Below are 23,565 nucleotides of genomic sequence, written 5' to 3' on the forward strand. Positions count from 1 at the left end.
GGCAAGATCACCTTCCCTTAGGGGATGGCAGGGTCTGTTAGGTGAGTTATCTCACTGGTGCTGACAGGTAATTCCAGATTGACTGTTTGAGACTCCAGCCCTGGGGAAGGTTGAAATTGTAATTGAGTTAGGTAATAAGTCTCGGTTTTGTGATTTGGGCTTAGCACAAGGGACTCCATTCTGGATCTGTTGTCTCTTTTTTAATAGTAGCCACTGCTACTCTTAGCATTAGATAATATCTCTCAGATGAGATTTTATTCTCTACTACTGCATCTCTTAGTTTTACTGAAACGTGTTGAGAGAAGCCAACATCTATGGATCAATTTTACTCATTGATATTATGGCTCAGTCACTATCACAAATAGATGCCACCATTAAATCCAATAAAAATCCATCCACTCAAGGAAACTCCCTGGGTGAAGTGCTGTCGCTGCCCATCAGTGATAAGTGTAGAAATGCTCTTTACCCTCTCAGGTATGGCAGGGAGGGGAAGGGTCATACTCTACTGAATTTGAAGGGCATAGCACAAAATGAAAATATGAGGCCTCGTTCAAAAGCAGGAAAGACTACCATTATTGGTGCTAAGTATAATGTTATTCCTTCAAAATCAGTTTATTAGCTATAAAATGAAATACAAATTACAAACAATATTTTTGTATCATAATTTTATATATAATCAATAATAATACTTTATTATGTAATGTCTTTATCGGTCATAAGATTTTTCTGGCTCACTTTTCTTCGAACTTAATTTTGTCAAAATTTGTATTTTTAGGAACTTCATTTATTATCAATATAATTGAAAATATTTTCATTCACTGGTGGCAAATGCTAAGATGCAGTTAAGTTTTGATGATTTTTAATTTTGAGAAGAATCTGCTTAAGTTACTTTAGATATTGAGTGCTCATGGGTTGTGAAAATTTAGACTGTATTTCGGATACCTTATATCAAAATATAAATTATGGTACAGGTAGAACTAATGATTATCAGGAATTGTTTTCTAAAAAAGATTTCTCTATGAATAAATTTCAACCTATCCGTATAAATTAATTTCATGTAAATCTGAATTTAATTTTAAATATAAATCTAACAAATGGCATTTTAGTAGTTATCTCAAATTTCTGGTAACTTACCGACTTGTATAGTAAAGCAAAAGTGGCTTCATTTTTCAAGTGCTTATTTATTCATTTTATCATTATATTTTCAATTACAGGTTAAATCGATGCTATTTTTATCCTTTTTGTTAATAATTGATTTCCGAAACTTCATATAAAAAGACTTTTCTATTCCATGAATAATCTGTCACATTAAATTTTAAATCTTCAAATTATCTTTAAATTTTATTTCTATTTCTGATCCTGTGGATATTTGTTTTGCAATCCTGCAGCAGCTTTGAAAACTATGGATTATGGACTCTGATGATTTCTAATAACTTCCTCACATGCATTAGTGCAATGGCCATGTGTACACTTTCATTTAAAATACTTTACTGACAAAGTTTACTTCCTAAGCTCCCTAGCATTTCCTGTCCTGACACTCAGGTGACACAGTTAATAATTTTTTAGTGGTCACAGGGATGGGCTCCGGGACTGAAGGGTAAGTCAGCCCCTGACCCCATCATGGGCCATTGCTGCTGCCAGGCAGAGATTCTTCTCTTTAGTGGGAAGTAGCCACCTCCTCCATTGTTGTTTCATCTGCAGCTGCTGCTGTCATCACTGCCACCCGGCACTTCACACAGGGAGTTTCCTTGAGCTGATGGATTTTTATAGGATGTAATGGTGGCATCTATTTGTGATAGTGACTGAGCCATAGTATCAACGAGAAAAATTGATCCATAGATATTGGCTTGTCTCAACATATTTCAGGAGAACTATGAGATGCAGTAGTACAGGATAAAATCTCACCTGAGAGATATTATCTAATGCTAAGAGTAGCAGTGGCTACTATTAAAAAAGAGACAACAGATCCAGAATGGAGTCCCGTGTGCTAAGCCCAATCACAACCCAGCCACTCCCTCGGGGTCCTGTGGTACTTTGAACAGTTGTGTGTGTGCGCATGGATATTCAGGCCAACTGCTCCTTGTGCATGCTGCCTGAGCCCACTTGTGCAACTATTGTTGCTGGACCAAAGCTGCATGCTAACACTGCTGTCCAGCATAGCTGTTCTGCTCACATGCATTCTCAGAGATAAAATTATTAAGAATTGTAAGATTTCAACCACAGAGTATTAAGCAAAGCAAGGATCCTCTGAGTGTGAGATCCTAGCAAGCCCACAGGCCACATGCCCATGAGGCCAGCCCTAAGAAGAGTAGAATGAGTGAGTAGGAAGGGAATGGTGTCATGACAATCAGGAAAATTATGAAAATGTCTGCTGTTTTCATTAGAAATAATCTTAGGGAGTGTGGAATTGAGCAGAGGTACCCATTTCAGACTTCTTACCCATTTCAGATAGTGAATAATGGAGATAATCAAGAGATCTGTATCTATTTTTGGCCCTGGCACACCATAGCCTAGGGGAAATCATGCCACATCTTTGGGTTTAGTTTGCTGAAAAGCAAGATGGAGGCATTTTACCATAGAGTATTAGTAAATAGTGTAGGAGAGGAAAAATAATTTGTCCTCTATCCTAGATTTTTGACTAAAGACACCTCCTGCATAATGAAAGACAGATTAACAGGAAAAAGCAAAGTTTCACAACATGTATACTTCTACCTTCATGGGAGAGACCAAGGAAAACCAACTCCCTGAAACAGCCCAAGTCTTCACCTTAAATATCATCTTCATCTAAAGACAAAAGTGTTGGGGGCAGGGGGAAGGGGAAAACCGTTATTGGAGGTAACCAGAAAAGGCACAGTAAATTAGGACATGGTTGTAATACAGGTTTAAGTTGCCGCCTTCCCCATTGATGAGAGATTCTCCACTCTTTGGTATGGAGAGGGAGACACCCTTACAAATGAAAATTTCCTTGATAAATACAAATGTCTCTTACACAAGAGTAACTTCTACTCCAGTTTCCAGAACTTGTCTGTTGATTCTTAAAAATAACTAGCATAAAATAACCTTTATGACAAAGAGGCATATTTTGGTGTGGACAATTCTGCTCCCCTTTAATGGCATCATTGAAATCCCTTTTAATGAAATTCCTACAAAAGCAAGAATAATTCAATTTTTCATGCCAACAACTCTGAAAATGGGGAAAAAGAGATCACCAACAAATAATGAGAACTCCAACTACAAGAAATGACATTCTTGAAATCTTTTATTCCAGTAGTCTCCTGGTTCAGGAAAGCAGGAAGCTAATTTCTACTGATAGTGTGTCTCACCCACAGGCCACTTGTTCTCCAAAAAAGCTCTTAATGACATTAGGAAGAGCAATATAGAAAGAAGACAGAGTTTTAAAATATTCTCCAATTTTCTCCATTGTTTATGAGAATCTACGTCAGATAATTTTTAAAATTGGAAAATGATGACTATGAGGCTAAGATTACCCTAGTTTTCTTCCTTTCACAGGGACTCTGCTCCCTTTTCATTATTTCGCCTTTTAACCATTCTTATTATCATCCAGTTGTCAACTAGTAATTATTATCTTTCACTTCTCATTCATTCTTTAATTGTTTCATGGTGTGGGGACTGGCATTGGCCACACCAAGATATGTCTCTTTGGCATGATGATTATTTGGGGCTGGTTACTTTGCAGACAGGAAAGCAACTGAAAAGTAGAGTTTACTTACCCTTTGTTAGGAGACATTTACATTGTAAAGGAAATCTCCACCTGTAAAGATGCCTCCTCTCTGTACCAGGAAGAAGGGGGGGTGACCTTATCTCTAGAAAATCTTAATCAACGCCAAAGGCAAGGACTTAAACCTACATAATAATCTTATTCCTGTTTCTGGTAACCTCCTGTAAGTGACTGCCCCCATCCCCAAAATCCTCCTTTGTCTTTAGCTGGATATGATATTTAAGGTGGGGGCTTCAGCCATTTTGGTGAGTTGCTCAGCTTGCCTGAGCCGCTGTTATAAACTTTGTTTAATTTTCTCCTGCTATTCCGTCTCGTGTGAATTTAATTTGTTTTCTGGCCAGAAGAACCCAGAGAGGGTAGTGGAAATGTCTTCCTCCCCTACAATGGCAAGAAGATGAAATTTTTAAAGCACATGGTCTCTATTTGGATGCTTTTATAATGCACACTGTGTTCCTTTAGTGTTTTATTATATAGTAAATTATCAAAGTTTGATTTACAGAAAGGGAAATGAATATTTCTTTTCCCCTTCCTATTTTGAGGGATGAGTATCTTTCCCAAACAATGGGGTGTAGGCCAATTTTTGTGATAAATTGCCCTTAATTTCCATCGTTTTCTATTTAAGTCTAAACTGGCATTTGGAGTCTGATTCTATCAGATAGGGTTTTAAATTGAAAGCAAAATTAAAAAGTGTATCCCGACTGACACAAAAAGGAAATATATTAAAAAAGATTCAGTGGCTTACAAAATCTTCAGAAACACAGAATAGTTAGACTTGGTGCATGAATATCATGCACAACACACAATAAGTGTCTGAAAATGAATTCTGTGAAGACACTCCCAGGACAAAGTATGAATAAAGGGTATTATATCCCCACTGAGGATTATCAGATTAAGTAACCTTAAATCCATATGCGTGGTTTAAAGGAAGCCTTGCTAGGAGACAGCCTTGAGAATTAGGTGCAGGAAAGAACTAGGCACGTGACTGATGCCTCAGAACTGGCCAGAGGGAAATACATTGGAAAAGATGAGAATGTTTTCCATAGTGGCTGCAACAGTTTGCACTCCCTCCAACAGTGTATGAGAATTCCCTTCTCTCCACATCCTCTCCAACACTGTTTCCTGTCTTGTTAATTATAGCCATTTGATGGGTGTAAGGTAATATCTCATTGAAGTTTTGACTTGCATTTCCCTGATAATTAGTGAGGTTGAACATTTCTCATGAGTGTGCCTATTGGCCACCTATATATTTTCCTTGGAGAAATTTCTGTTCAGATCTTTTGCCCATTTTTTAATTGGGTTGTTAGATTTTTTGGTGATGAGATGTATGAGTTCTTCATCTATTTTGGATGTTAACCCATATCTGATATATGGTTTGCAAATATCTTTGCCCAGTTGTTAGGATGTCTTTCTATTTTGCTGATGGTTTCCTTTGCTGTGCAGAAGCTTTTCAGTTTCCTGTAGTCCCATTTGTTTATTTTGTCTATTGTTTCCATTGCCCAGCCAGACATACTTGAAAATATGATGCTAAGATCTATGTCAAACAGTGTACTGCCTAAGTTTTTCTTCCAGAAGCTTAATGGTTTCAGATTTACACTCAAGTCTATAATCCATTTTGAGTTGATTTTTGTGCATAGTGTAAGATAGTAGTCTAGTTTCATTCTTTTGCATGTAGCTGTCCAGTTTTCCCAACACCATTATTGAAGAGATTTCCCTTTCTCCATTGTATGTTCTTGGCTCCCTTGTCAAAAATTACCTGTCCATAGAAGTGTGGCTTTATTTCTGGGCTCTCGATTCTGTTCCATTGCTGTGTGTGTGTCTGTTTTTGTGTCAGTACCATGCTCTTTTGGTCCCTATGGCTTTGTAGTATATTTTGAAATCAGGGAGTGTGATACCTCCAGCTTTCTTCTTTTTTTCAGAATTTCTTTGGCTATTCAGGGTCTTTATTTGTTCCATATAAATGTTAGGATTCTTTGTTCTATTCCTGTGAAAAATGTCATTGGAACTTTGACATGGATTGCGGTGAATCTGTAGATTGCTTTAGGGAGCATGAACATTGTAACTAAGTTAATTATTCCAATCCAAGAGCATGGAATATCTTTCCACTTCTTTGTTTCTTCTTCAATTTCTTTCAACAATGTTTTATAATTTTCAGTGAACAGATCTTTCACGTTTTTGGTTAAGTTTATTCCTAGATATTTTATTCTTTTTGTTGCAATTGTAAATGGGATTGTATTTTTAATTTCTCTTTCTGCTACTTCATTGTTAGTGTATAGAAATGCAACTTATTTTTGTATGTTGATTTTCTATCCCATGACATGACTGTATTCATTTATTGCATTTAATAGTTTTTTAGTGGATTCTTTAGAGTTTTCTATAGATAGAATCATGTCATTTGCAAATAGAGACAGTTTCACTTCTTCCTTTCCAATACGGATCTATTTAATTTCTTTTTCTTGACTCTGGCTTAGCTCTGGCTATGACTCTAATATTATGTTAAATAACAATGGTGAAAGTATAATGATTCCTCAAAAATTTAAAAATATATCTACCATATGATTCATCTATTCCACTGCTGGGTATTTATGCAAAGAACATGAAAACATGAATGTATAAAGATATACACACCCCTATGTACATTGCAGCATTATTCACAATAGCCAAGACTTGGCAACAACCTAGGTACACATCAAGGGATTAATGGATAAAGAACATGTGGTATTTATACACAGTAGAATACTACTCAGCCATAAGAAATGATGAAATCTGGCCATTTGTGACAACATGGATAGAACTTGATGGCATTGTGCTAAGTAAAATAAGTCAGAGGGAGAAAGTCAAATATCGTATGATCTCACTCATAAGTAGAAGGTAAAAACCATGGCAAACAAACATATAGAAACACAGATTGGATTTGTGGTTACCCGAGGGGAAGGGGGAAGGGAGGAGGGTGAAATGTGTTCAGACACATGTGTATGGTGTTGGATTGTAATTAGTCTTTGGGTGGTGAACATGATGTAATCTACACAGAATTCAAAATATATAATTATGTACACATGAACTTTTTATAATGTTAACCACTATCCAATATGTAAAGCTTGTCATGGTAAAGCTGTGCGCTCTTTGAAAAACAGGCAAGAGGAACTGATGAGAGCCAATGAGGTAGAGACCCCAATGGCCTTTAGATACTTTAGATGTATCATAGATGGTAACAGACAAGGAAAGATCTCCCTGAGGGTACAATCAGGGAAGATGGGCAATATTGGGCCAAGAAATTTGTCCCAAAGACCAAGATCCAAACCAGAGCAAGAAATAACCCCTAAGCCTGAAGGCGAGGACAAGAAATAACTCAGAGATCACGGGCTTTTGTCAGTTGTCGTGGTTTGGTGGAACTTTGTGGTATCTTTCTTAGTGGGTAGATGAATATAATTTTATCGGTAAGAAGAAGTTTTCATACAGATAATTGGTACCAGAATGGTTCAGTGTCACACACTGTGGCAATGACCACTTTGATTTACTAACAATTAAGAATCCTATTTATACAAATGAGAACTGTTATTGAAAAAGTTGATTAGTCAGGGAGACCAATTTCAACCTTTACTTCCAGAGTGGATGTGTGAACCATTCCTTCCCCCACACCAGATTGCCAGGACTCTAGAATAAAATCCAATTCCTTTCTGTGACCCACAAGAGAAAACCTAAGCAATATAGGACTATGTTAAGAAACAAAATTTCACAGAATTTTTGTGTTTACAAGTAGTGGCTGAGTTTCTTTCAACACACATTATAAATTTCACAATTTTGGGCTATCTGGTGAAGTTAGAAGTGACAACTACAAAGCTGCAATGATATTTCTCTGGTGTTAAAACAATTCATGAAAATAGCAACCAAACTTCAGATGTCAAATATTGATTAAAGAATCTTCATTGAAAGTAAATGAATTCAAAGACCTATAATTTGCAGAAGACATCATTAAGCTCTAAAGAAGAGGAAGTGCTTACTTTTTCACGGAGAAAACTGACTATTTGATGCTCATTTAAAATGCAAGTAGAAATTTAACTATGCTACTAATTTTTAAGTATTTGGAGTTTATGCTCTGATTAATATCTCATAAGTTTTAAATGGTCTATCCCTATTTTCCCTGGAAATGTTGTCTTTCCAATGTGCAGTTTTAAAATAAAATAGTTTTTTGAATATATGTATACCATGTTGTGGCAGAACTGTTTACTTTTATATGTTGTCTACTTTACACCTTATCTGCCTCTAATAAATTATTTTATCAAAAATATAGTTGCATTATATTTTTCCAGGTAGTCTTATTTGAATGCCTCTGAATTAGTGAGTTTGTGTTACTAGAAAGATTGTTGCATATCATTTCTTTAATTCCAGAAAATATCACAAGCATAATGGAAAATGGTGATGCAATTCTTTGTTTATATTAATCTGTGGATACATTTTTCTTTAATTTCTAAATTATTCTTTCATTTTATTTTGTTAATAGTGTTGAAATTGTAATAGAGAAAAAAAGCGGGGTATATAATTCTGAACTTACAATCATTCGTGTCATACTACTGTAGGGTATTTTGAAAATATACATGTTTTGGACCTAACTCCAAGTTTTCTGATTCAGTTTGCAGATGCAAATAATCCATAATCAACCTATAAATAAAAAATTGGGGTAAGTTTATTATGAGCCAGAGTGAGGATTATAACCCAGGAAGGTCTTAGAATTTGTTCCAGAGATGCATCAGTTTCAGGACTGTCATATGTCTTTTTAGAACAAAGAGGGTACATTAAACACATGCTGGATACATTTTCAAAGAGGTATTCAGTTGCAAATTAGCAGGTTAACATGACCATGATGTCAGAAAAGAGACTAATCTGGGTGTTTCCAATAGGGTGTTACCAATAGGGTGTAGGAAGGGAAGTATGCATTCTTTGTCTCACAAAGTGCATTCTTTACTTTAATGGATAAGCAGATGTACAAAGTATGTTTGATAGGCCATAAATTGGGCTTTCTAGTTCAAGCTGAATCAGTTTTGAACATTAATAGTTGTCCCATGTACCTCAGTATGTAAAAGTCTCCTGTCATTTTCCCCTTTTGATCAATATTCTTTCAATGGAAAACATTACTGAACAAAACATTGTCCCTTGGTGCCAGAGTGGTTGATGCCTGCCCTGGGTCCATCATGTCTCTTGGTGCTAGGCTTTTATTTGACTGATTTGCCCAGTTATCCACAGTGGGGGAAATAGTCAGATATAGTGGACAAGTATAGAGGTATATATTAACAGGGGAAGTGTTTCATAGGCTATGTAACTTAATTATTTTTAGATTATAGCACAAACATTACACATGTGTTTTTACATGACTTTCTATAGTTACATTGTTTATAACAATCATAGAACAGGTAATCCAATACTTGAAATGATTAGCTTAAACGTCAATTCTTAGGCTTAGCCTTAATAAAAGGGGATTTGTTCAGGGTTGTAGGATTCATCAACCATCTCAAGTTGCTGAGAAATCATTACTCTAGCTTGCGTGCCAGTCATACTACACTGAGTAAACAGTAATTAGTTTGAATATTATGATTAATACAAGAATTCCAAGGAATGGTAGATATAGGAATTGCAATCCAGGTAGCAAATGGAAACCAATACTGGAAGGGAGCAAACCAAACAAATCAAAACAAGGTATAAATTTGCTTAAGGCATTCACCTGATTTTTTTTCTATGTGCTTTAGCAGAGATGACATATTTGAAGATTCCTCAGGTATAAAAACAGCATTTAGTTTGAATGACTTATGCGTACCACCATGGGATGCTGTAAGAATATCTACAGCCATTCTATTTTAAAGGACAACCTTTCTCGTTAAAGCCATTTCAGTATCTAATAAGGCTATTCTTGTGTGACTACTGTTAAGGGCTTCTGTATGTGATATGACGTCCTCTAGCCCCAAAGGAGGAAGAACTATAGCTTGCTTCTCGGTGGTCACACCAGTGGAATGCTGAATGAGCCCCTCTGGCCTTAAAGAGAGGGAGATTGACAACAGGTCTTAGCTCAGTGTGAATCCTTCCCTGCATCTAAGGGAAACTCAGGGTGCAGTGTTTTAGCCATCCAGGAAGTAGCCAAGGCCAGGGACTTGTTCCATGCAACTATTGAGTTCCATTATGAGGCACTCAATAAATACCTGGCCTTCAAGACCAGTCTGTTCCAAATCAGTCTCTTTCTTTAAGTATGATAGTATTTTGATACTTTAAATAGAACAGTTATAAAGTAGGTATTACAGTTTAAGCATAGGAAAGGTCTAAATGTGGAGACACAAGGTTGGGAATGCAGGCCTGGTTTCGGGTCATGGCACAGCTGTCTACAATAGATGCTGTCTTCTTCACATCCTGGCATGGTTCTTTCCAACAGGCTGCAAAGAGTCTTTTATTTGATGTCTCCTTTGATAAATAAATTCTCCAGGTTATAGTCCATTATCATTAAGGTCTGGGAGCTCTGTGGAAAGAATCAGATCAGGCCTTTCATTTAAGTATCTCAATGGGACTCTGATAACAATGTAACATCTCCCTTAAGCAAAGTTGGTTCACATATTTCCTCATCTAATTGCATAAGACATCCAGTTATTATCTCGAAAGGAGAGAGGCAGTGCTTACCAAAGGATGTAGATGTAAGATTGAAGAGCTTTTGGACATGAGAGACTAAATGCTTCTGAAAGCATTGCCAATTAAGTTTTGATTATGCTGTTAGTCCTTTCCACCAATCCTGAGGGTCAGGGATGGTAAGTGCAGTGAAAATGCTGCATTATTGGCCAAATGTTACAAATAGATTTAAATATTTGTCTGGGGAAATGAGTTCTGTGGTCAGCGTGTAACTCAGTAGGAATTCCTCAAATAAGGAATATCCTTTTCAATAATAATTTGCCTAAAGCCACCACTCTTCTGAAGGAAAAGCCACAAAACATCATGAGAACATACAGATCATTACAAGATATTTATCCTTGAGATGATAGCATTTGGACAAAGTCCAATTGCCATACTTCAAAGGGTCCCTTAGGAAGGGGAAGGTGGCCTTGTGACTCATGAAATAGTTTCCCTAGATTACACTTTGATCATATAGCACAATGAGCATAGGTTTTATGAATTGCTGTGAGTGGAAGTTTCCAAAAGTATTGTTTTCTGCCTTTTGTTGCCACCTTTACTTGTCTTCTGTGGTGATTTCTTGAGCCTATAGGAAGAAATCTTTTAGAGGGTTAGCAGAGTAAATAGAAAGTAGCAGGCATTCTTGAGGCTAGACAGCAAATCCAGCTTGATAACACCCTTGATTATAGTTTAAGTAAGAGCTACCTGTAAACCAATTAAATAATGGAATGCAGTTGTGGTTTATTCCCCTTGTGATGTTGCAAGCAAGTTAGCAAGGTTAAAATAGTGAATAATCTTTGCCTACCAAGATAACATAAGAAGGTTTATAATCATTTACATGACAATGCTTCCCATGCAATTTAGCATACCAAAGAAGCCTAATTAGTATGACTTCCTTTATAGGAAGAGAGAAAAAATTTCTTTGAGGTGAAGTCTCAGGGGCCTCCTGAAAATCCTCAGAGAAATTCTCTTCTTTCTTCTTGGTCAAAAGAAAGCCTTTATTCAGGATTTGAAAATTTTGGGGGGGAAAGAGGAGGAGCTTTTCAAAAATATCAAAAGATTTTAAAACACTTGCTCAAACAAGGTCAAGTGTTTGCTGATCTTGTCTCTGTGAAACAGTCACGGGAAAACAGACCATATCCCTTTTCAGAGAGAAAGCCAAATTCTAATTCTTGTACCAGCTTACTTTTTATATTAAAACTCATTTACTTTATTGGATTTACTTTCATTTTAGCCAACTTGACTAGGCATAAAACTCTTAGATTTCTCTTTCACAAACACTCTATAACTTTCTTTCTACATTCAGAATTTGTCCTATGCATTTGTTCATCCATTCTAGTACTTTAGGACATTTTTTTCTTAACCTAACAAACAAAAATACTTCCATTCTTTACACCTTCATTACTGAAAACATATTTTACTTTACTTGTATACAGAGCTGTTTTCCTTATTAATTTTTAGTAGCTTTAATCATGTATATCACTTAGAACTTTTAACCCTTACAGACCTTAATTTCTAAGTAAAAACTAAACAAGCAATTATAAACTTTTTTTACATTAGCATTTTGGGGCAAATTTAAAAATAAATTTTATAATTTCTAGAAGCTTGTTGCCTTTGTAGTACAATCTTCCAGTAAAATACAAAACATGTTTACAAGTAGACCCAAACTCTTTTTAGTTTCTCTGCAATAAGAAACCAAAAGAAGACAAACTTGGATACATTTAGCTATAATGTTTCAGTATTTTATCTTATTTGAACATAACCCAGATACTCAAGCTTTTATCATTTAACTTAATTTAGCAAAACTCTAAAGTTTTCTTACCAAAAAGAATTTGAAAGCTGTTTTTTTAAGTATTCAGATGATAAAACGTAATTTTTGTACCCATAAATGTCTGTTTATCTAAATCATTTGTTTCCAACAATTATGTTCAGATTACCCACAAAAACTTCATGAGACATTAGACAAAATTAGCTATCTTTTAAAGCTATTATTTTGCTGATGAATTTGTAACGGATAACAAGAGTTTATTTGACTACTAAAGCCAGGCTGCATGCCTACACCATATTCAAATACTGACAATTATAAGGTCATGCCTAATTCAATCAAACCAACCAACTTAAGCAAGCTTTTGTTTACCAAAGATTAATTTGTATCAAGTTAACTTGAAAGACATTGGGTTACTATCTATTACATTTAGAATTTATGTAAGCACTTGCTTTAAGTCAATTAAACAGAGTTCTTGATTTTGGCCATACCATCCAGAGGTAAAATATCACACGTATATAACATACATATACACACATACACGGAATCCCCACAGCTATTCTTTTAAAATTACTGGCATGAATCAGGTACAATAACAGAAAGCTCCCTAGTTTTGAATCCAAATTTTGTTTTAAGCTGTTTTACTAAAATCTGTGAAGAAGACACTAAAGATGCTAGATTTGGGACAAGGCAAGTCTTATGGTCATTTTTCTGGCCTTTTCCTTCTTTTTAAATTCAGTTTTAGGAAATGGTGATGAGCTAGATAACAGTTCCCAGAGAGGCAAGGCCATAATCCTTTTTAAGATAAAGGAACTGAGTGGAATCTGAACTGCCTCTAGAACTCCTTTTCCAGTCTTACAGGGATTTGTAAGTCGCGGACACCTGTCCAAGCCCATCACTCTAATTTCCGTCTTTCCCTCTAGGTGCTTAATTTTAATTTAACTTAAGGAGGAAGGCCTGGGAAGAAAATTCCTATCAGACTCTGAATATCAGCTTCCAGTTTGGCCAAATTTCTGATCTTAATTTGCTTAAATCCTTTTGAAGACCTTGTCAATTTCAGCCAGGACAAATAATAACTACCTGGCAGTATTGAACAGTTCCAGTTATCTTTAGTGTAGTAGTTTCCCATAGAATCTCTCAGAGTCTCATTTACTCATAGATTATGGAGGTGTCTGTAAAGTCATGGCTCAATATACTCCCTTAATTATTATTTATAACAATTTTCTATGAGCTTCCTGAACGAAACTTTCAAGATTATTTTGCAATATTGAAGTTTTTGCTTTTTAAGTGCACTTTTAAATAATCTTATCTAATCTGAGTGTTCCTTCTAATGGCCAATAGAATTCCCCTGAGGCTGGCAGCAGTTTGGTAGGACCCATAGCCACGAATGGAGTGCAACCCACATTTCTTTCTGACTATCTCTGACCATAAAATAGGTTGTGACTGCATTTTGTCTGACCACTTTTAGGGACCTCTAACCTGACTTTTATTAAGCCAAGCCCTCAGGACATTAAACGAACTTGGTTGAATACTTTTTTGCTGTTCTTTGTAAATATTTATAGCTACCAGAACCTTTAGCTTTTGAGCAATTGTGCTGGAAGTTGGCGAGCTCAACTCTTTAAAAATTTCTTTGTTACCTGGCTTTTAGAAAGCAGCTCCACTGTAATTTCAAATTATCCTGGGTTATCTTGCTGGCCATTAACAGCTATCCTTATTTTGTTAAGCACTTGCAAGTCACAGCATGTGGCCAGCCAGAGTTTGGAGGTGAGGCTGCCCATTTGGGAACTTGTCACCTTTTAGAAGCTTGCTTTCCCAGTTTTCTTTTAGTTTTGTTTTGCTATAAAATCTGAACAATTCCTAGGGACAGTACAGTGGGTCAGAAATGTGCTGCTTGTGAGTGTTACTCCCTAAAGAAAGTTTGTAAACACTCTCTTACATGCCTTGGTTTCTCCCACTGGCAGCCTAAAACTGCCATGGGGGTTCAGAGCTTGGGTGACCAACCCTCATATAAGCTTCCCTGGATGGGTCTTTAATCAATTAACATGAATGACAGCAGAGTTCCCTATGGGACCACTACACGTTGTGAGGATTTGACCCTCCAACACACCTGCTAAGGTTCTAAGTCACCTGAGAATGCCTTTCAGCCAGGAGGAGCAACATCCATTTTCTTCAGAGCTGAACACATTCAGTATCTCATTTCTCCATCAAGCAGTTTGTCCAGACTTTATATAAACAAAATTATTTACAATTTAAAGTTGAATTAAAAAGATTAGCCTTCCACATTCACTCCAAAGTTCCCTCGATGCTCCCTTGGCCTAGGAAATTCCTCCCAGGTTTTCTCTTTCCTGGTAATTCTCCCTAGGTTCCTCTTACCTAGGGCATGTACTGGTACCCCCTTAAGACACCAAGTCTTAAGGTTTGAAGCTGCTCATATAAACTCTGGAACATTGACTTAAAATGAGGCAGTCCAGGTTTCAGGAGAACTCACCAGGGTCACCTGAAGAATCCAATGATCTTGGGGGCTCAATGGGCTCCTATTTGTACCCAATGCTAGTTCAGTGTAGATTCCAGGTGGGCTCTGGTGGTTTTCTCTGAATTTCTGCTACAACTATGCCAAGAAGTGTTGACACAAATAATCTATAATCAACTTATAAATCAAAATTGGGGGGAGTTTATTATGAGCCAGAGTGAAGATTATAACCCAGGAAGGCCTTAGAAGGCATTGCAGAGAAGCATAGGTTTCAGCACAGTCTTACATCTTTTATAAAAAAGAAGATACATTAAACACTCCCAGGATATATTTTCAAAGAGGTATTCAGTTGCAAATTGGCAGGTCAACATGACCATGATGTCAGGAAAGAGACTAATCTGGGCATTAACATTAGGGTGTTGTTACCAATAAGGTGTAGGAAGGGAAGTATGCATTCCTTATCTCAAGAGAGTGCATTCTTTACTTTAATGGAGAAGCAGATGCACAACATATGTTTGATAGGCCATAAGTCAGTCTTTCTAGTTCAAGTCAGATCAGTTTTGAACTTGAATGGTTACCCCATGTGCCTCAATATGTAAAAATCTCTCGTTAAGTTTAATTGGGGTATGTCTTTTCATTGTGTTTATGTTTTAATTGATTACTTGAGTAGTTATAAATAATATATGAAAATAATATAAGCATTACATTCTAAAAATATTTAGAATTTGAACTAATTCTCTCTCTAACTTAATAAAAAAGTTTTCCTCTACCCTTCTAAGTTCTCAACTGGGAAACCTGTAACAAAAACTCCTGGGCATGTGGCTTGTGGCTTAGAACTGACCAGGTGCAAATTATAAATACATTAGAAAGGATGAGGATGTAGTAATGAGTAAGCCCCTGAAAGATATTAACAAGAAAAAATAAACAGAGGTTTATTAACATGTGGACCTCATGTATACATGGGAGATACTCAGGGATAAATTAGTTGTTTTCAGAGGTGGCTTAGAATTCCGTCTTAAATATCAACATCAACTGAAGAAAGAAAAGAGAAGGGTATAGGGGAGGCAAGATCTAGGACGATGACCAGGAAAAGAGTAGTAAACAAAAGTAAAGTTTGTCAGGAAGATTTCAATCTGTGCTTATCCCACTAAGAGTTTCTCATGATTTGGTCATTTTTCTCGTTTTGCTACATAGACGGAGACACCTTTACAAATGGAGAGTTCCTTGATAAATATAAATTTCCCTTACAAAATGGTAACTTCTCTGTTTACAGAGCTTCTTCTGTACCTTCTCTTTCTCAAAATAATCAGTTACAAGTTATCCTTTGCCAAAGAGACATGTTTATGTGTTGACACCATAGGTTAATCTTGACTACTGATTCTGCTGTGTATGCCTTCTTGTTTTTTAGTTTTGTATATTTATGACTCATTTATGTTTTCATCTTTCATTTTATTGACATAGAATATTTCTGTGTATGACCTTACCACAATGTATTTACCCACTTTGAGTCTATTACATCTAATGCTGCAATGGGGAGTGCAATACTAATCCACTGGTCCTTTTGTGCAAGAACTGTGATCAATTTTACACCCAGTGACGGAATTACAAGATTGCAGGACAAGTGTTATTTCACAGTTTTATAGATGATACCAAACTACTGCCAAACCTGACCAATATTATGATCTGCATTTATTGTGTGTATTTTATTTTTTAATTGTAGCAATGTTAGTACATGTAGTAGCAGTAGTAAATGATAGTATTCCTTTATATTTCTCTGATTATCATCATGGTATTTAATTTTCCATTTATATTAACATATCACAGTTAACCTATCCATTCTAATGTTGATGCACAATTGGATTTTTTTTAATTTTTGATTATTTTGAATAATGCTTCTATGAACTTTCTTCTACATGCCTTTTGGTACACATATTTCAACATTGTTGTTTCTTAAAAACTTATGAGTAAAATTATAGGTTTCCAGGACATAAATACATTCAAATTCTGTAAATAGTGAGAGGTAGTTTACCAAAGTGTTTGAGTCAATTCATATTGTTAAAACTAGTGTATAAGAGTTCAGCTGTTCCATGTATTTGCCAATACTTCTTGTGAGCAGTCTTTTTAATTTTAGGCATTCTGTTAGATTATATGACAGAATTTATTTTGGTCTGAATTTCCATTTCCCTGATTAGTAATTAGTTGATATATATATATTATATATGTACCATATATATAGTAACTATGCATATGTATCAAGTAATTACTATTATTTGATATTAATTACTATTAGTTGGTATATAGTATTGTATATTAATATTATTTTTATTAAAAAAGAGATGACAGGTCCAAACTGGAGTCACTTTTGCTAAGCCACACACCAGCAAACCAAGACTAATTACAGTTTCAGCCTCTCATAGGAATGTAATCTTAAACTAGTCAATCTGGAATCTCCTGGTCAGCAATAGTGAAGTAATATGCCTCATAAACATTCATGCCCACTTCTCCCTATAAAAGTCTCACTTTTGTACAGCTCTTGGAGGTCCTTTCTATTTCCAAATGGGACGTTTCCCAATTCATAAATCATTGAATAGAGCCAATTAGATCTTTAAATTTCCTCAGTTGTGTTTTTTTTTTAAACAGATTTGGTTGTAGTTGTGGAATAAAAGGACATTTCTGATGCCTTTGGGGACAAGAAGATGCACAGGTATGGTACCCATGAACCCTTTTGAGTTCTCTGTATTTCTCAGGGCAATGAGTAAGTTCCTCTTGGTTCTGAGCGCCACTCTATTTTCATTGAGCTCCCAATCTAATTGGCTTTCCAGTACAGGGAAGGTCAACTCTCCTGGAGCCATATTTTTTATTTCAGACCATAATTTTTATTTGATTGATGGAAATCTCCAGGCCCTGATTCTGTCCTAAGATCCACATGGGAACTGTTTTTGGCAATTTGCAGTTACTCATTTATGTGGAGTCCCCAATTTGTAGTCCCCATTTGTTGAAGTCTGCTGGTTCAATCCTTTCTCCAGTCCAAGTTTCCCCAGTGGGAATTGTTCACAGTGTTTACAGGGCCTTCTCTTGGATGGGGCACACTAACATCTTCTGACTACTGCCAATATATTAAGGCACACATGCTTGTTTGTCTTGTTTTGTGTAGATAATAGATACTGTTAATGGGAATCTCAGAGGCCAAAGAGCTGCAAAATTAGTAGGCACAGGTTGAGTACTTAAAAGCTGCTAAAGCAATCACCACCTAACTCTAAGACTCCCATGTTGGGATAAGCTAGTCATGGAATGGGTTAGATTGATACTAGGTCACTTGCCAACTTCAAGAAAATTTCCATGCAAAGAGGTACATTGTAAAATGCCACACAATCTTCAAACTGGCAGTATTTCCCAATTAGGTATTAGTTTGGCTTCAAGATGCCCAAAGCTTTGCTAAAAAAATAAATAATATCAAAAATGGGATCCTTGATATAGAAGAGGAAGAATTTCAGCAAAAGATCCCCAATATAATTGAGGTGCTCAAAAATCTATGGGCAACTTCTGATATTGACATGGGGAGAGTAAAAAGAACAGAGCCTATAAAAACTCAGACATGATTAAACTTCTTCCTCAATTGCCTCAATAGCCATTAAAGTAAAGCTCAATGTCATATAACACCTCACACCCATAGTCGAAGAACTAGTCACCCAGGGGCTAAGCATGCCCTGTACCAGCCCACATAAAATGCAGATCATGCCTGTCAAGAAACCTAATGGGTAAGGATGGTGATTTATCCAGGATTTGTGAGCTGTTAACAAGAAAGTTATTCCTCATTTCCAAGTTATTCCAAAACCAAGCACCCTTTTGTCACAAGTTCTATCAGAATTAAGATGGTTGACTGCTGTAGACCTCTGTTCAGCCTTTTTCAGCATTCCTATAGACAACAACTGCCAATATATATTTGCCTTTACTGAGAAGAGTCAACAATATACCTGGACAGTAATGTGTCAAGGGTTCACCGAATCCTCTTCTTATTTCTCCCAAGTACTCCACCAAGATTCCAGCACCCTCCAGTTCCCTGGGAAATTGACCCTTTAAATTTGTAGATGATCTCCTTCTGTGCTTAGTTACCAAAGGGGCATCCATGAAGTATTCCATTTATTTGCTTCAACAGTTAGTTGAAAAAGGGCATAAAGTCTCTAGGGAAAAATTGCAATCATCTGCAGACACTATTTATTACCTAAACATAATGTAAGTTCTGACGAACTCAAGCTATCCCCAAAAAGAATTAAGTTAATCCAAGAATTCCCTAAGCCACAAACTAAGGAATAGTTTTGTGGATTCCTAGACCTGGCTGGCTATTTTAGACTATTAATTTCTAATTTTTCTTGATTGGCTTGTCTATTCTACGAACTTACTAAAATTTTAGTCTTTTAACCATTCCCTTGGGAAGATAAACATAAACAGGTTTCATAAGACTTAAACAAGTGAGACAAGAACCACCTTGCTTACAGCTACTTACCTATTGAAAACCTTGCAACTTTTCCATGAAAGAGAAAACCAAATCCTGGGAATACTTATGCAAGGACATGCTAATAAACATAGGCCTATCGCCTATTACAGCATACAGCTTGATTCAATTGTTCATGCCAGTTCCAAATCTCTTAAGGCTATAGCCTCAGCTGCAAAGCTGGCAGATGCATCAGCTGATTTAAACTTAGGAAATGGTATTTATTTACAAACTCCATATACAGCCTAAAGTCTTCTTAATTCTGAATTGACCCAACCTTTCTGTGCAAGCAGGCTAACCCCCTGTGAGATCCTTCTGTTTTCACCTCCTAATCAATATCTTAAGCTTTGCAACACTCTGAACTCTACTACACTACAACCTCCGCCTGATGAACGTAACTGCAGGGCAATAACATCCTACTTTGTGAGACTGAGTGCTGGTTTACAAAGCACCCCTTTGACTAATTTTGATCTAATTTTTTTTGTTGATGGGTGATAATGTAAAATAAAAAAGAGATTTTTCAAGACTGTCACTGTGCTATATAAATTACTTGAGAGGAGAAATGTCCCAAGAGCTAAAATAGCCCAACAAGCAGAGCTCCATGTCCTTACTGGAGCATACCAGTTATTTAAAAAGGCAAATGGTTAATACTTATACTGAAGAGCTGGCATGCTTTCAGGGTCATCCATGATTTAGGGATATTGTGGCAACAAGGGGGTTTTCTCACATCCACCGAAAGCCCAATCAAAAGTGGACAAGTAAATTATCTTCTTACTGCTACTCGCTCGCTTTCTAAAATTTCCATCATCAAAATTGAAGCCAAAACTAAATATACTGAATGTGAGTGTCAGGAAAATGCCTTCGTTGACTTTCATGCTAAGGCAGCAGCAACAGGATCTGTAGCACATGTGGATGAATTTCATTCTACTCCTGCAAAAAATGACCCCTTGTTACCAGGCTCTTGCCATCCTTGTGTCCTTGCAATATGGAAACCGTCTGCTCCTGAACCACAGAATCAAGGCATGCAAGCAATGGTTGTAAACTAAAAAATAAACAGTCAGGGCTACAGGAAACCCAAGATGGCTGTTTGGTTCTTCCTGGCTCACTGGCAAACCCTATTTTTTGGTTTTTACATTTCTTCATCAATGATGATTCATTTAAGATCATAAAAGTTATGTATAAATACAGATGGGGTGACTTCTATAAAATTGCAAAAACATTTTACCACAAATGCCTGACCTGCCAGGTCTATAATCCAGGGGAAAAAAATTTGTTTTCAGATGCCTCAAATCTTCTCCCTCTGGCCCCTTTGAACGTCTGCAGCTAGACTTCATTCAACTGTCCCTTAGAATGGGTAATTAATATGTCCTTGTAGTTGTATGCATGTTTTCTTGATAAGTTGAAGTTTTCCCCTCCTGCAAGGCTGATGCCCTCAGAATGAAAAAGAAGTTGTTGGATAGCATGTTTTCCATTTGGGGTATATCTTCAACAATCTCCAGTGATTGAGGCACGCTCTTAACTTAACAAATCATACAAGCCTTAACAAAATCCTTGCAAATTTATTGAAATTTTCACTGTCTTTATCACCCTCAATCATCAAGAAAGTTCCAGATAGCTAATGCGATCCTCAAACTTTAAATTGAATTTAAATGAATTGTTTAAACTTTCTGAAACTCCTGAACTCTCTTGGCCTAAGATATTGCCTCTTGTCTTGCTAACTATTTGCAGTACCCCTTTTGGAAAACATAAATTAATTCCACCTGAGATAGTCAACAGTAGACCAATGTTTATAGATATACAATATTTTGATTATCCCTTGTTGTCTCATGCTAGTATGATCAGTTACTTTTGGTCTTTAATGTCTTATGATAAAGGATATCATCAACAAGTTAAAGAAACATCCCTGGATCCCAATTCAAAGGATCTCATTGGTCACAGGTAGAAGCCTGGTGACTATGTATTCTAGAAACATCTTCAGAGGAAGAAAATTCTCAAAACCTATTGGAAGGGACCTTAGCAAATATTCCTGACCACTGACACTGCTGTAAAATTATAAGGCATTGAGTTTGGGTACACATCTCAGAGCTAAAGAAGGATTTGCTTGACATCTTGTCCTGTGCAGACACTAGAGATCTCTGAGTCAAATTGATGAGGAAGAAAAATAGCTGACATTAAGGTAGACTGCTTCTGCTCAAGACGTCATAGCAAGACTTTATACTTGAATTAAACATGAAACCCTTACTTCTCTTTATTTCCTTTACTCTGGCATTGACCTGAAAGATAACACCATTATCTGCATCTCCTAGGCTATTGCTAAGCTTGGTAACCTTTCAGACTGCTAGGTTTTTCATCAAAGAATTCAATCTATCCATGATGCTAGAGACCCTCTGGTCCTCCTTGTGTCCAATTTATCTTCTATTCCCAATGTCACCACAAACTATTATGAACCCCCCTTACCTGTCTCTTATGGAGTTCAACTCTTATGGTCAGAGCATCCAGTCTTTGTTTTTTATCTTCCCCTGATTATAACTGTACTTCCACAATTAAACACAAATACGTATGTAAATCTTTGTATGTTTCCATCCCCACAACCACATGATTATCTATATCAGATCTATTCCAATCATGAAAAGACCTCACCAGGAGCATCCATTTTTGCAAGGTAGTTAGAACAACACTTTATTTCAGGCTGGGAGATTTACTCCCTGAATTCACTGAATAAATGACCCCCAGCTTGAACAGACAAATGCAACAATCCCTGAAAATGAATCCATTTACAGTACTATCCTAATGACAATATTTGTGCCCCAAAAGGATTTATCTCTATCTGTGGTGGCTATTATTCTCCTTGGGCTCATGAAGGCCTAGATGGCTAGTGCATAGCTAGTCAATAACTCCTGGGTTATCTAACTGTATCCCTAACTGTTCACAAATGAACTAAGATACCTCATTGGTCAACTTCCCTGAATTTACATCACTGAGTTAAAAAGGACATACCAGGAGGCATCACGATTCAATATTCACTTCCTTTGGCAGGACACTACTTCCTTGGTTAATAGTTAATGTTGAGAATATGATCAGGAACTTCTTACTTCTTGAAAATATAGCAGAATCTGCTGCTAGGTCAATAGCTTCTCCAAAAATTCCTTAGACTCTTAGGTCAATGTTGTTCGTAACAATAGGATGCCTTTGATTTTCATTTAGCTGAGCAAGGAGGTATCTGTGCTGTGGCAACACCACTTGCTATGTGTGGATTAACACTTCTGGAAAAGTTGACTCTCTGTTAAATAAGATCACTGAACAAGCCACTTGGCTCAAAAAGGTAATTCCTTCAACAAGGTGCTTCTTTTACATTTGATTTTGATTGATTTGGGTCGTGGAGACCATACTTCCAAAGGGCACTCCAAACATTGGGAAATATCCTACTTATAATAATTATGGTAGTCTCCCTGACATGTTATCTTCTCTTAAAATCTTCAAATGCATGTTTGCAGTTGCTAAGAGCCAAGGAAGTCATCTCCCTAAGACTGGAACATCAGAAAAGGAACAAAGAGAATGATTAAATTTAAAGAGAGTGAACCTGAAGATTTGACCTGTCAATACAATGAGATTTAGCAAAAACATTATGACAAGAGAATACCACACAGAGAAGCAGAAAAAAACTGTGAGAACTTTGGAATAATAGCTAGCATTGGTGCCAGTGCCTTAATTTTTTGTTTTAATTGAGCTGGCATTCTTCATAATATTATATGTTTCATCTGTACATTATAATTTGGCTTCTGTATGCACTACAGGGTTCTCACCACCAAAATCTAATTTCCATCTATCACCATACAGTTGACCCCCTTTACCCATTTTGCTCTCCCTTTACCTCCCTTCCCCTCTGGTAATCACCAATCTGATCTTTGCAGTCATGTGCTAGTTTTTGTATTGTTTTGTTTGTTTTTTTATTTTACATTCCACAAATGAGTGAAATCTTATGGCTTTTTGTCTTTCTCTGTCTGACATTTCATTTAGCATTGTTGATTCAAAATAACCAATAACCACTCTACAGATAAGAGGGGTAGGTGAGTTTTACTTGAGCCAAAGAGAGGATTGTAACCTGGGAAGGCCTTTCCCAGAAAAGAAGAAAGCATTCCGGGGAAGCATGGCTCTCAGTAGAGTCTTATATATTTTCAGAAGAAAGAACATACATTAAACACACCCAGGCTACATGTTCAATCAAAATTTCAAAGGGATAGTCAGTTGCAAATTAGCAGGTCAACATGACCTTGATGTCTGGAAAAGAACTAATACTGGAGTTACCAATGGGCATTACCAACAGGGCGTAGCAGGGGAAGTATGCATTCTTATCTTAAGAAAGTGTATTCTTTAATAGTTAAAGCAGATGTACAATGCATGTTTGATAGGCCACAAGTCAGGCTCTCTAGTTCAGGGTGAGTCAGTTTTGAACCCAAATA

This window comes from Equus caballus, chromosome 16 (assembly GCF_041296265.1).
Source record: "Equus caballus isolate H_3958 breed thoroughbred chromosome 16, TB-T2T, whole genome shotgun sequence".
NCBI lineage: Eukaryota > Metazoa > Chordata > Mammalia > Perissodactyla > Equidae > Equus > Equus caballus.